At 59.7% G+C, this 10,843-nt stretch overlaps 1 long non-coding RNA gene across 1 annotated transcript; it reads right to left on the bottom strand.

Moving 5' to 3' along the window:
• Nucleotides 1-394: 394 nt before the first annotated feature.
• On the bottom strand, nucleotides 395-1,432 carry LOC139826787 (uncharacterized). The gene is made up of 2 exons (XR_011736924.1): nucleotides 1,343-1,432; nucleotides 395-693 (listed from the first exon to the last, which is right to left on the bottom strand). It is a non-coding gene; the product is annotated as an uncharacterized lncRNA (long non-coding RNA).
• Nucleotides 1,433-10,843: the final 9,411 nt, after the last annotated feature.

Here is a 10,843-nt window from a genome sequence, read left to right as displayed (position 1 = left end):
GTTGCCTGCGGAACCGTTGCCGCTCTGGATCTTGGATTCGGTGATGTCACTGCTGAGAAGTGGGTTTCTCGGTTACCTGAGGCTTTGGCAGATGTTTGTGGACACACAGCGGCCCACTGGTGCACCCAGAGCCGTCTGGGGGACAGAGGTCCCAGGAAGTTGCTGGCTCCACAGGATCAAGTGGGGGAAAAGCCAGGCTGCCCCCGGCTTTCCTCTGGCCAGGAACGCCGTCCCCACCCCAGCCCATCCCCAGCTCTGCGAGGAGAACAGCTGGCTGAGGGCCAGGGCGATGGGGCTGCCTCCAATCCCAGGTGAGTGCTCCTCAGGGTTTGACCCCCATGCGTCCCGGGTGACAGGAGTGACCTAGGACCCCCCATTGCAGCTTGACCACAGGTTTGGGAGGAACAAAAAAAGATCTGCTTTATTAAACCTGTTGGAGAAAGGGTACAAGGGGTGGCGGGGGAATACAGGGTCAAGTGGATGGTCTGGGCCATCCAAAACACAGGGGTAGTGGGGGTATCCAAAGAACAAGGGCTGGTCTGGGGCATCCAAAGCTCTCGTGGAGCAACTGCTACTTTTTGATGGCTTTTTTCTGGCTTTCGATCAGCAGCTGCCCCTCCCTCTTGATGTCTTCCCGGGTGGGGACGTGCTCGCCATCTTCGTCCTCCTTCTCTTCAGAGGATTCAGAGGATTCTGGAGGAGCGAACAGAGAGAAATGGGCTGGGGAGGGTCTGCAGGGCCATCTCCGCTGTGCCGGTGTCACCAGGGAGAGCCAGCACGCTTTGGAGGGCTGGTGGCATCACAGTGAGCTTTCCTGCCAAGCCCTGGCTCTTCCTGCCCAGCATCCCAGGCTGACCTGCAGGGCCTGGCAGTGCCGCTGCTGTGGCCCATCCCCAGCTGCTGGGGCTTCCCAGAAAGGTCTGGAGACACGCGGTGCTGGACGCAGCTCCAGCTTCATTCAAAAGAGGTGGCAAGCTCCAAAAACTCAGTGGCTCCTCCAAGAGCATCCAATAGGAAGAGGCCACAGACAGACCCCAGCACTGGTTGTTCTTCACAACCAGGTGATTTTGAAGACAAGGCTCTCCCTCCTTGCCCCATAGCATCTTTTCTTGTTCCTTCTGTGGTTCAATGCTCGCCACCCCACCGGCCGCCTTCATGCTCCCACATCCCCACCTAAAAGCACCACCCATGCTCAAAGCCTTGGAGACGGCCCCAGGGTCTGGAGAGAACTCATGGGCTGAGCTCTGCTGGGACAGGAGAGACAGGCGAGGATGGTCACAAATCCCAACAGGCAGGGGCAGGGACAGTCGCCGTGGGACACGTCCCCGCTAAGCTCTCCTACCGTCATCGCTGCTGTCTCTCTCCTCAAAGGAAACCATCACGTTCCGAGGATCACTTGACATTTTCTTCTCCAGAAAATCCCTGGCCTTCACGAAAATCTGTGAAAGACACCCTGGGTTAATTGTTGAAGGGAAGGTGAGTGTTACAACCCAAGGGATGCCCTTGATGATCCCCTGGGGACAACACCCTGCAGTGCCCAGTGCCACCTGGAGCTGAGCTGCTCCATGGGGCCACCGCCATTCTCCTCACTTGGGACGGGCCATCAGGAGGAGCCTCCTGGCGCGGGTCCCCGAAGACCCCAGCAGGGATGGACACCCCACGTACCTCGCTGCTCTCGTCCAGGATCTTGTACTCAGGGGGCAGGTGGGCCACCCGCTGCTCCAGGTACTGCCACTTCTGGACCAGGTGCTGGACCTTCCCCTCCAGCCCCCGGGACAGGAGAGAATCATCCTGGAGACAGAGAGAACAACCTTGGTGGGCAAAATGAGCCACCTGGGGTGACGGTGGCTGCGCCAAGTGTCACCGCGCTGTGTCACTGTGCCACCCAGCGCTGGGGGGCTACCTGGCCAGGCACGGTGATGCCGCGCACACGGAAGAGGAGGTGGTCGATTCTGTTCTCAATCTGAAAGAGGAGCTCCTCGTTCTTCAGCATCTGGGCTCGCGACCGGTCCCGCCGGGCCTCTTGCTCCTGCAGTTTCGCCCTCAGCTCCTTCTCTAGCATCCTGCAGCCAATCACAGCCACATGCATACAACTGCACAGGGGTGCAGAGACACCACAAATCATTGCAAAAGCTGCTCAGGTTGCAACCCACCCCCCCCGCCATGAGCAGGGACATCTTCACCAGCTCAGGTTGCTCAGAGCCCCATCCAGCCTGGCCTGGGATGTCTCCAGGGATGGTTCATCCACCACCTCTCTGGCCAACATGGGACAGGCTCTCACCACCCGAATCGTAACAAGTGATAGGACAAACAGAAATGGCCTCAAGTTGCGCCAAGGGACGTTGAGGTGGGATCTGGGGCACAGTGTCTTTCCCAAAGGGCTGTGGGGCATTGGAACAGGCTGCCCAGGGCAGTGCTGGAGTCACCATCCCTGGAGGGTTGGACAGACGGACATGAGGTTGTCAGGGACATGGGGCAGTGCCAGGGCTGGGTTGATGGTTGGACTCAATGATCTTGAGAGTCTTTTCCAACCAAAGTGAGTCTGTGATTCTATGACACGGCTGTCCCGAGGCCAGCAGCACCTGGTTTTGTTGGGGGCCTGGTGAAACAGGAGCAAAGCCTTCTTCAGCTCCAGATCCCTCAGTTTTTTCTTCAGCTCCTCCTGCAGCTCTTCCTGCTCCTTGATGTAGTTCTCCAGGGCCTCCAAGGATGACTCCTGTGCCAGGATCTTGCTGGGGATGTCCTAACCAGGGGACAGCACGAGAACTCAGCCCACAGTGCTCATGCAGGGTGCAGGAGCTGGCCCGTGGCCTCAGGGGGGTTTCTGCACCAGGGACCACCGCAGGCTCAAGGCGTGGAGAAACACAGCTCCATCCTTGCCCACACAAGAGGGGCTCTGGGGGGCTCCAGGCCCACAGGAGAGCTGAGAACCCCTCAAGAAAACAAAGCGAGCAGAGAGGTCTCGGCTCCCTGTGGCTACGAGCAGCCTCAGGTTTTTGGGGAGATGGCTTCTTCCGTTACCCAGAGGCGGGAGCACTGTACTGCAGCCTTGGCCGCCTCCATCGTCTCGCTTATCCCGGCCTCGCGGTCTCTCTGGGACTCGTCGGCCTCCAGTTCGGTGGCTGAGGCGGGAGAAAAGCGGCAGAGAGGGATGCCCGGAGCTGCCCCCGCGTCCCACCCCACTGCACCCCGCCAAGCACTCACCCACCACTGGGTCCTGCTGGGTCGAGACGTCCACGCTGGACTCGGACTTGGCTGCCTGTAAGGACGTTCATGGTCACCCCCCGAGCTGCTGGCACCCTGGGGAGCTGGCCCTGCCACCCCCACCCATGGGGCTCGGTGCTGCTGCTTTCCCCTCAGCTCACCGCTGGCACTTTCTTTTCGCTCAGTTCCCTCAGCCACAGCCTCTCCATGGGAACCTTCTGGGTGTCCAGGGAGCGCTCCGCAAGGAACTCGGCTTCCCTCTTGGCCAGCTCCTCCTGGAGGGTATCAGAGAAGAGAGAAGTGGCTGCAGAAGCTGGGACCACAGAATCATTTGGGTTGGAAGAGCCTCTCAAGATCATCGAGTCCGACCGTCAACCCACCCCTGGCACTGCCCCATGTCCCTGAGAACCTCATCTCCGTCTGTCCAACCCTCCAGGGATGGTGACTCCAGCACTGCCCTGGGCAGCCTGTTCCAATGCCCCACAGCCCTTTGGGGAAGAAATTGTTCCCCACATCCAACCTCAACCTCCCCTGGTGCAATTTGAGGCCCTTTCCTCTGCTCCTGGCGCTTGTTCCTGGGGAGCACAGCCCGACCCCCCCTGGCTCCAAGCTCCTTTCAGGCAGTTCAGAGATCAGAAGGTCTCCCCTCAGCTCCTGTTCTCCAGCTGAACCCCCCAGGTCCCTCAGCCGCTCCCATCACACTTGTGCTACAGCCCTTTCCCCAGCTCCGTTCCCTTCTCTCAACTTGCTCCAGCACCTCAAGGGCTTTCTTGTTCTGAGGATGGACCTCTGTGAACCAGCTGAGCTTCTGAGATGGCCAGTGTCATAAATGACCCCGCCGTGTAAATGGGCTGGGTAGGAAAGTGGGCAGGATGGAGGGCAGGGAGGGCTGGAGGGTGGAGAGTGCTGCTTTCACCATGGCTGTTGCTTTGGGCACGTTGTCCCCAGCCCCAGGGCATCCTGGCCCAAGAATAAGACGTGAGTAGCTCCAGGGGATCTAGGTGCCGTGGGCCAGCCCAGCTTAGTCTCTTTTGTTCTTCATTGCAGGAAGATCCACCAGCCTGGGTGCACGGTGCTGTCTGTGGGCTCTGGAGGGTGGCAGTGGGCCCCAGAGTGCCCTGGCTGATCTCACCTGGGCTATCTCAGCAGCTTTGCGGGCCTCCTCGGCCCTGGCCTCCATGTCCTTCAGCTCCATGTCGTCCAGCTCGGACTGCCTCCACATGCGCACCACGTCTCTAGTCAGCTGGCTCACCTCCTGGGACACAGGGAACCACAGCGTGTCACCCCACTGAGCCCTGGGGGTCCCCACACTGTGACAATGGATGGAATCACAGAATCCTAGAATAGCTGGGGTTGAAGGGGCCTTCCCAGCTCCCCCAGTGCCACCCCTGCCATGAGCGGGGACGTCTTCACCAGCTCAGGTTGCTCAGAGCCCCGTCCAGCCTGGCCTGGGATGTCTCCAGTGATGGTTCCTCCACCACCTCTCTGGGCAACCCGGGCCAGGCTCTCACCGCTTCATGGAGGGGAGCAGAAGAACCTCGCTGAGCCAGGAGGACGTCCCTCCAGCACAGTCCCTGGGGCACCTCGCTGCCTTTGCAGGGGGAGCAGGTGGGACGATAGCCCGCTGAGGAGGAGCTCACCTTCTGCAGGGCATCATGCACCCGCTCGTACACGGTGCCCACTTTCTCTGCAGCGCGGAGTTTGGCGCGCATCTTGTCAAGGTCGTTCTCCAGCTGGCGAATCATCTGGGGCAGAGATGGCGGGGACACATGGGCTGACACCACCTGCTGAACCCAGCACCTACCCAGGGGCTGCAGGGCTTGGGTTCAAGCCTCCCATGGGTGCAGCCACCCCAGGAAGAGGGGTCCTGGGTACCCGCTTTTGCTTCTTAGTCTCATCCGACTCCTCCTCCTGCAGCCGCAGCAGCTGCTGCTGCAGCTTGTCCCGGGTTTGGCAGCGCTGCCTCAGCTGGTAGTCCAGCATGTTGAGCGTGTTCGCCTGTTTGTAGATTGTGGCCCGGAGCTTCTCCCGGGCCTCCTGGATGGGCAAGCCAGAGGTCACCAAGCTGGAGGCAGCGCTTGCTGGGCACCCGCGGGAGAAGGGGGTCCTGCCTGGGAAACTCCCCCCACCGTAGAGCCGGGGACGCTGGGACGTTGCTCCAGGACACTGTCACTCCCTTGGAAGGATGGGGACTGGGAGAGCTTTGCTCTGGGGGGTGGGTGGGCTAAGGCAGAGGTGACATCAACACCTCAGGGCTGGGGGACTCTGCGTCAGACAGCCCAGGAGAGGCAGGCTGGAAGGGCCAGGAGCTCTGCTGGGGCAAGGGATCTGCTCCGGGAGCTAAAGCAGGACCTGCACGGATGCGTCCTGCGGTGGAAAGGGACCCGTGGGACACAGGTGAACACCCCGTGTCTCACCACACCAGCCCTGTGGGCTTGTCCTTGTGCCGGCACCGGGTCCCTCCACGGTGCACCCTGTTCCCAGTGTCCCTTGAGCCCCAGCCCCCGCACCAGCCCGTGCCCACCAGAGCCCGTTACCTCCACCGTCAGCCCGGCCAGATCGGGGGGCAAGTTGTGCGCCCTGAGGACCTCGGGGGCCAGGACGGGCTTGTGCTGCGGGCAGAGAGAACGTCCCCGTCAGCATGGGGACGGTCACGTCCTACTGCTGTCTGCTCCCGGAGAGGGCTGGCGGAGCAGGTGGCTCTGCAGGGCCAGCACCGGGCAGGGGGACGTGGCACACGGGAGCTCCCGCTACCTTCCGGGCCATGGCCAGAGCCTGGGCATCCTCCTGCACGGCCTCACACAGGCGGGGGAGCCGCTCCCTGTTCCCATGGAGCTTTTTCTCGCATGACTGCGTGAAAAACTGCCTCCCTTGCTCTGGGGGACACGAAGGCGCCGTTGGTGCGGGACAACGGGGGGAGCGAGAGCCCCAGCCCGTCCCCGCCAAGCCCAAGGGGCAGCACCTTGCACGGCGGTGGCGGCGCGCAGCTCCCGGGCGCGCCGGCTCAGCCGTGTCTTCTGACCCCGCACGGTGGCAGTCGCGCCCCGGTCCCCCGGCCCCGCCGCAGCCATGGCCGCTCCACCGCCTGCCGGAGCCGCCGCCGGCACCGCCTGTGGAACCGGGTGCCCGTTGCCTGCGGAACCGGGTGCCCGTTGCCTGCGGAACCGTTGCCGCGGCAGCTCCAACGGCCACACGGCCGCTCACAGCCCCTTCCTCTCCACAGCTGCACGCGGCGGACTCATTCAGGAGCAATTCCTGAGCGCCCTGCGGCAGCCACAGGCAGGACAGCGAGCACAGCCCAGCTCTGCTGCCCGGCACCGCGGCTGCGGCAGCCGCAACCAGCCCAGGCTAAACGGTCTGCTGCTGCCGGAATTTTTGCAGCGTTGCAGCCTGATAAGTATCCTGAAAGTCGCTGTGAAGTTCACCCGGTTCGTGTCTTGGATTCCCTCCCTACTCCATCCCCTGCTGTGCTTTCGGCACCCCCGACAGCTCAGCAGTCCGGGGCGGGGGGAGGAAAAATGCCGAGCGGGTGGGCTCCTGTACCATTGCCCAGCCGTGGTGAGAACAGCAAGTCCAGACGATTGGAGTCAAACAACTTGCCCAAAGAACATGAGAAAGCTGAGAATGCTAAAGTCGCAAACATTTTTGCCCTTTTGTATCTGCTTTTACCGCCTTTTAACCCTCCAACTTCCACGAGAGAGCAGAAGGAGTCGCTGCATAAGAACTGAGCAAGAGAACTGTGTGACAGATCAGATCAGCTAAGAGCGAGTGAATCCAGCAGTCGGCAATGCGGTCACGCTGATCGTGACGGGAAAGGGGGTGCGCCTGGGGACTCAGATTGTACGAATAGCTATGATGCTAGAAAGTATTGGCGAGAACGTGCACTGTTCCGAACGCCCCTGTTCCTAACGATTCTGCAGCACCGCCCGAGTCCGCGTTATCTGATGACTCGGATGAGGACGGGGGTTTGCAGCATTTTCTTCAAAAGTTAACAGGAAAAAGAGCTCGTGTATGTGTTGCCCCGAGATCAGATAAAAACCATGAAAGACTCAAGCAAAATTAGACCTGTGCAGTGTAACAGCTGTGGATCATTTAGGACGGAACGCTGGGGACTCGTTGAAAGGGGTGGGTATCCCACAACTCCTGGGACAGACACTAATTGGCACACCACAATTACAGGAGCGATTAGTTCTGAAATCCTGAGGCAGTCAACAGACTTTGCATATCGAGCTCTAGTAGAGGTGTCTGAAACCAACAAAGCAGCCAAATCGTTTATAACTATTATCAGGGTCCCAATGAGAATTACATGCAATTTATCGGCCATCTTCAAGAGGCCATCAATAAGCAGGTTGAAAACTTAGAAGTTAAGGAGGCGCTGGTGTTGAAATTAGCAGCAGAGAATGCTAATGTTTGCTATCAACGTGTTATCTGCGGGTTTTACAGTACATATTACATGCTTCTGTGTATTGCCCTGCTGAAAATCAAGCAGCTTGTCAGGAATGCGAGTTCATTGTTTTACTGGTTGTTGTCAGAATTGTTTCTTTGTGCTATAAGTGCACCGTAAGACTTTCTCCCCACTTTTCCCACTCGCGCTGCCAGCAGCCCTGTGCTTCCCCCGCCTCCCTCTTCTCATGGTCTTTACTTACGAGATGGGGTCGGGAACGACTGTTTTCATTCGTGTTCCTAAGAAATCGCTATTCGGAGGTGTTTTTAAACATAGGAAAGCACTTGGAAATAGGAGGAAGGAAGATCTTGTGAAATATTGTAATTAATGGTGGCTGCTGTATAAGTCAAATGATTGGGAAAAGTGGCCGGAGAATAGGATCTTGAAGTATAACACTTTGTTGCAATTCATGTTGTTTTTAAGGCGAGAAGAGCAGGACAAAAGAAATCTCTACAAGAGATCATTAAATCATTTCAGACAGTTTTACAGGCGGAACGGTCTGAACTTCAACAAGCTGAGAGAGTTAACTGATAACACACAGCTCACAGTAAACTTGCTGAACTCCGCAAGATGCTTTCCTTATTAACCTGTTTCCTTTGTAGGTATCTGTTTAAGCATATTACCGTTTAATAGGTCTTTGTCTGTTATATGGCACAGTAAGTTCACAGACTGTTAAATCATGAGAATCCGTTGACTCAAAACGTGCGTTTTGTGATAATACAGAAGATCGTGAGTAAGATCACGGAGCGGGCAGAGCAAACGGCGACCACAGCAAGGGATCACCCTTCCCGCAGACCCCAGCAGCTGCCAGCCATGGTGGGGGGTGCTGGAGGGGTGTCAGAGGTTCCCTCCCCAACCCACAGCACTCGAGGATCCCAATTTGCTTGGGATGCTCAACCCCACTATTGTTTGCAAGGGGGCTGGGGGGTGCCAGCCCCCGCCACGCTCCCTGCTCTGCTCCCCTCCAGCTGCGGCGGATGCAGGAGATGCTGCAGAAGATCCAGAAGCAGATGAAGGACTCGCACTAGCCCCCTCCTCCTCCTCCTGCTCCTTGCCACCCCCCCAGATCAGAAATGTTTACATCGCGCTCCATCCTGCCCCGGTACCAACACCGCACCCGCCACCCTACGCTGCTGCGATATCGCCTTAGCCAACCGGCCAGCGCCCAGCCCGCGGGGACAGCGAGGGGACAGGCCACCCAGCCCGGGGGTCCCTTGTCTCGGCCAGATGCTGCCCCAGCCACCCCCGGCGGGCTGGGGACAGCTCTGTCCCCCAAGCTTTGGCTTTCCTGTGCCCCCTGCCGCTCGGGGCAGGGCCACTGGCCAATCTGCTCGCCAGTCGTGTCCCTTGTCCCCGTGTCACCTCGGGCTGCCTGCTTTCCGCTGTTACGCTCAGCTTGGCCCTGGCTTAAGCGGGCGAGCGATCCCAGCCCCTCCATCTGCCCTGCTGTTGGGGACAGAGTTGCTCCCCCCCAGGCCTTGGCTGGCACAGGGGGACAGTCCCTGGAGAAAGCCCCTTGAAGCCCAAATCAGAGGTTGGCTCCCCAGCCTGGCCCCCGGAACGCTGGCCCTGCAAAGCAATAACAACCATCACGTGCCCGCGGCGCTGCCCGGCCTGCGGTGACAGCATCGTCCCTCGCTGGTGTGTCAGCCTCTGCTGTCACTCGCTTGTCTGTGCTGTCCCTGTGTGTTCCCAGGATGTCCCCACTGCTCCCTGACACAGCAGCACTGTGTGTCCCTATGTGTCCCCCAGGGATGTCCTCATCTGTATGGCATTCCCACAATGTACTATTTTGTGTCCCTGTGTCCCCCCAGGATGTCCCCATCAGTGTTGCTGCCCTGCAGAACACTGGTGCCGTGTCCCCCGCAGGGGTGTCCCTGGGTATGGGGAGAGATGATGGGACAGCAAAGCTGCAGGGTGGAGGCAGAACTGGGAGCAATGGGATCACTGGGAGCTCCCTAGCGTGGGGACGTGTCCCGTCCCTAGCAGGGCCACCTGAGCCATGGTCCCCGGGGGGTTCACCCCTGGGCGAGGGGTTTGCACACCAAGGGCTCTGCTGACGGGGGCTGTACTGGGGGTGGGTGCTGCAGGGTGCTGGGCCAGCGTCCGCGTGCGTCACCCATGTCCCCGTGCCAGCCAGAGGGTCCCTTGGCCCCCGCGGGCAGGGACCCCCCTGACATGGCAGGGCCCTGCGGGGTGTATTAGCGCTTTCCTTTTTTTTTAACGTTGCTGTTTTCTTACAGAAGTACCTCCCTTTGCATGACGGTCAGAGAGGCATTTATTCAGGGAGAAGCAGAGTATAGGTTTATACATTCTTACAGAGCTAGTGGAAATATTTTTAATCCCTCCACAACCATTCTCAATGAACACGGCTGACCTGGCTTGTCTGCAACCCCGAGTGGCTTCCGTGCGGGCAGGGGCTGACAGTGACCGCTCAGCGGCTTCTGGCTCCCATTTCCTGGAAAAAAGTCTTAAAATGGATATTGGGGGCGTTTCTGCTGCACCCACAGGGGCACCCAGCTTGGAGGGGGGTGGGAGAGCCCTGTGGGACCCCGCCTGGGGGCTGGGGCAGCAGCCAAGGGTGAGGGTCCCCCCATGCACTGCCCTGGGGTCCCGCTGGTGTGGGGATCGTGTTGGGAACTGGGGGAGCAGAGCAGGGATCCTGGGCTGGGGATGCGATTGCTCTTCATGAGTTGCCCCCCAACATCCTTGTCCCCGCCCCATGATGGGGTGAGCCCTGCTGGGATACACCGTGGGCGCTCGCCATGAGCATCAATGCCCAGTTATCCCAGTTTGGCTTCACCAGGAGCTGGTGGGGTGGGCTGGGATCCATGGACTGTGTTTCTACCTGCCCTCCAGTGGGCGTCATCCATCTGCACCCTGCTATTTCTCCCTGCACCCCACTATCCTGTCCCGTGCCCCTATATCCTGCCCCTTCACCCTGCAAACCCCCTCCCAACCCCCCTGCACCCCAATGTCCTCCACATGCTGCTGGTGGATGGATCCAGCTCAGCACAGGGTGGAGTGCCCGACTACTCTTCCTGAGCCCCCCCCGAAATCCTGCTGTGAACCAGCAGGTCCCAGTACAGCCCAGCACCGCTGTGCCTGCCCGGGGGTGGCAGCCAGTGGGGGGGTGCCCAGGAGTGGGTGCTGGCAGTTTGGGGGAGCACCCGCCTGGCCCCAGCCCAGGGCAGA

The sequence above is a fragment of the Patagioenas fasciata genome, unplaced genomic scaffold, assembly GCF_037038585.1.
Source record: "Patagioenas fasciata isolate bPatFas1 unplaced genomic scaffold, bPatFas1.hap1 Unplaced_192, whole genome shotgun sequence".
Lineage (NCBI taxonomy): Eukaryota > Metazoa > Chordata > Aves > Columbiformes > Columbidae > Patagioenas > Patagioenas fasciata.
Note: the sequence above shows the minus strand (reverse complement) of the source record. Positions and strands in the feature narration are given on the sequence as shown.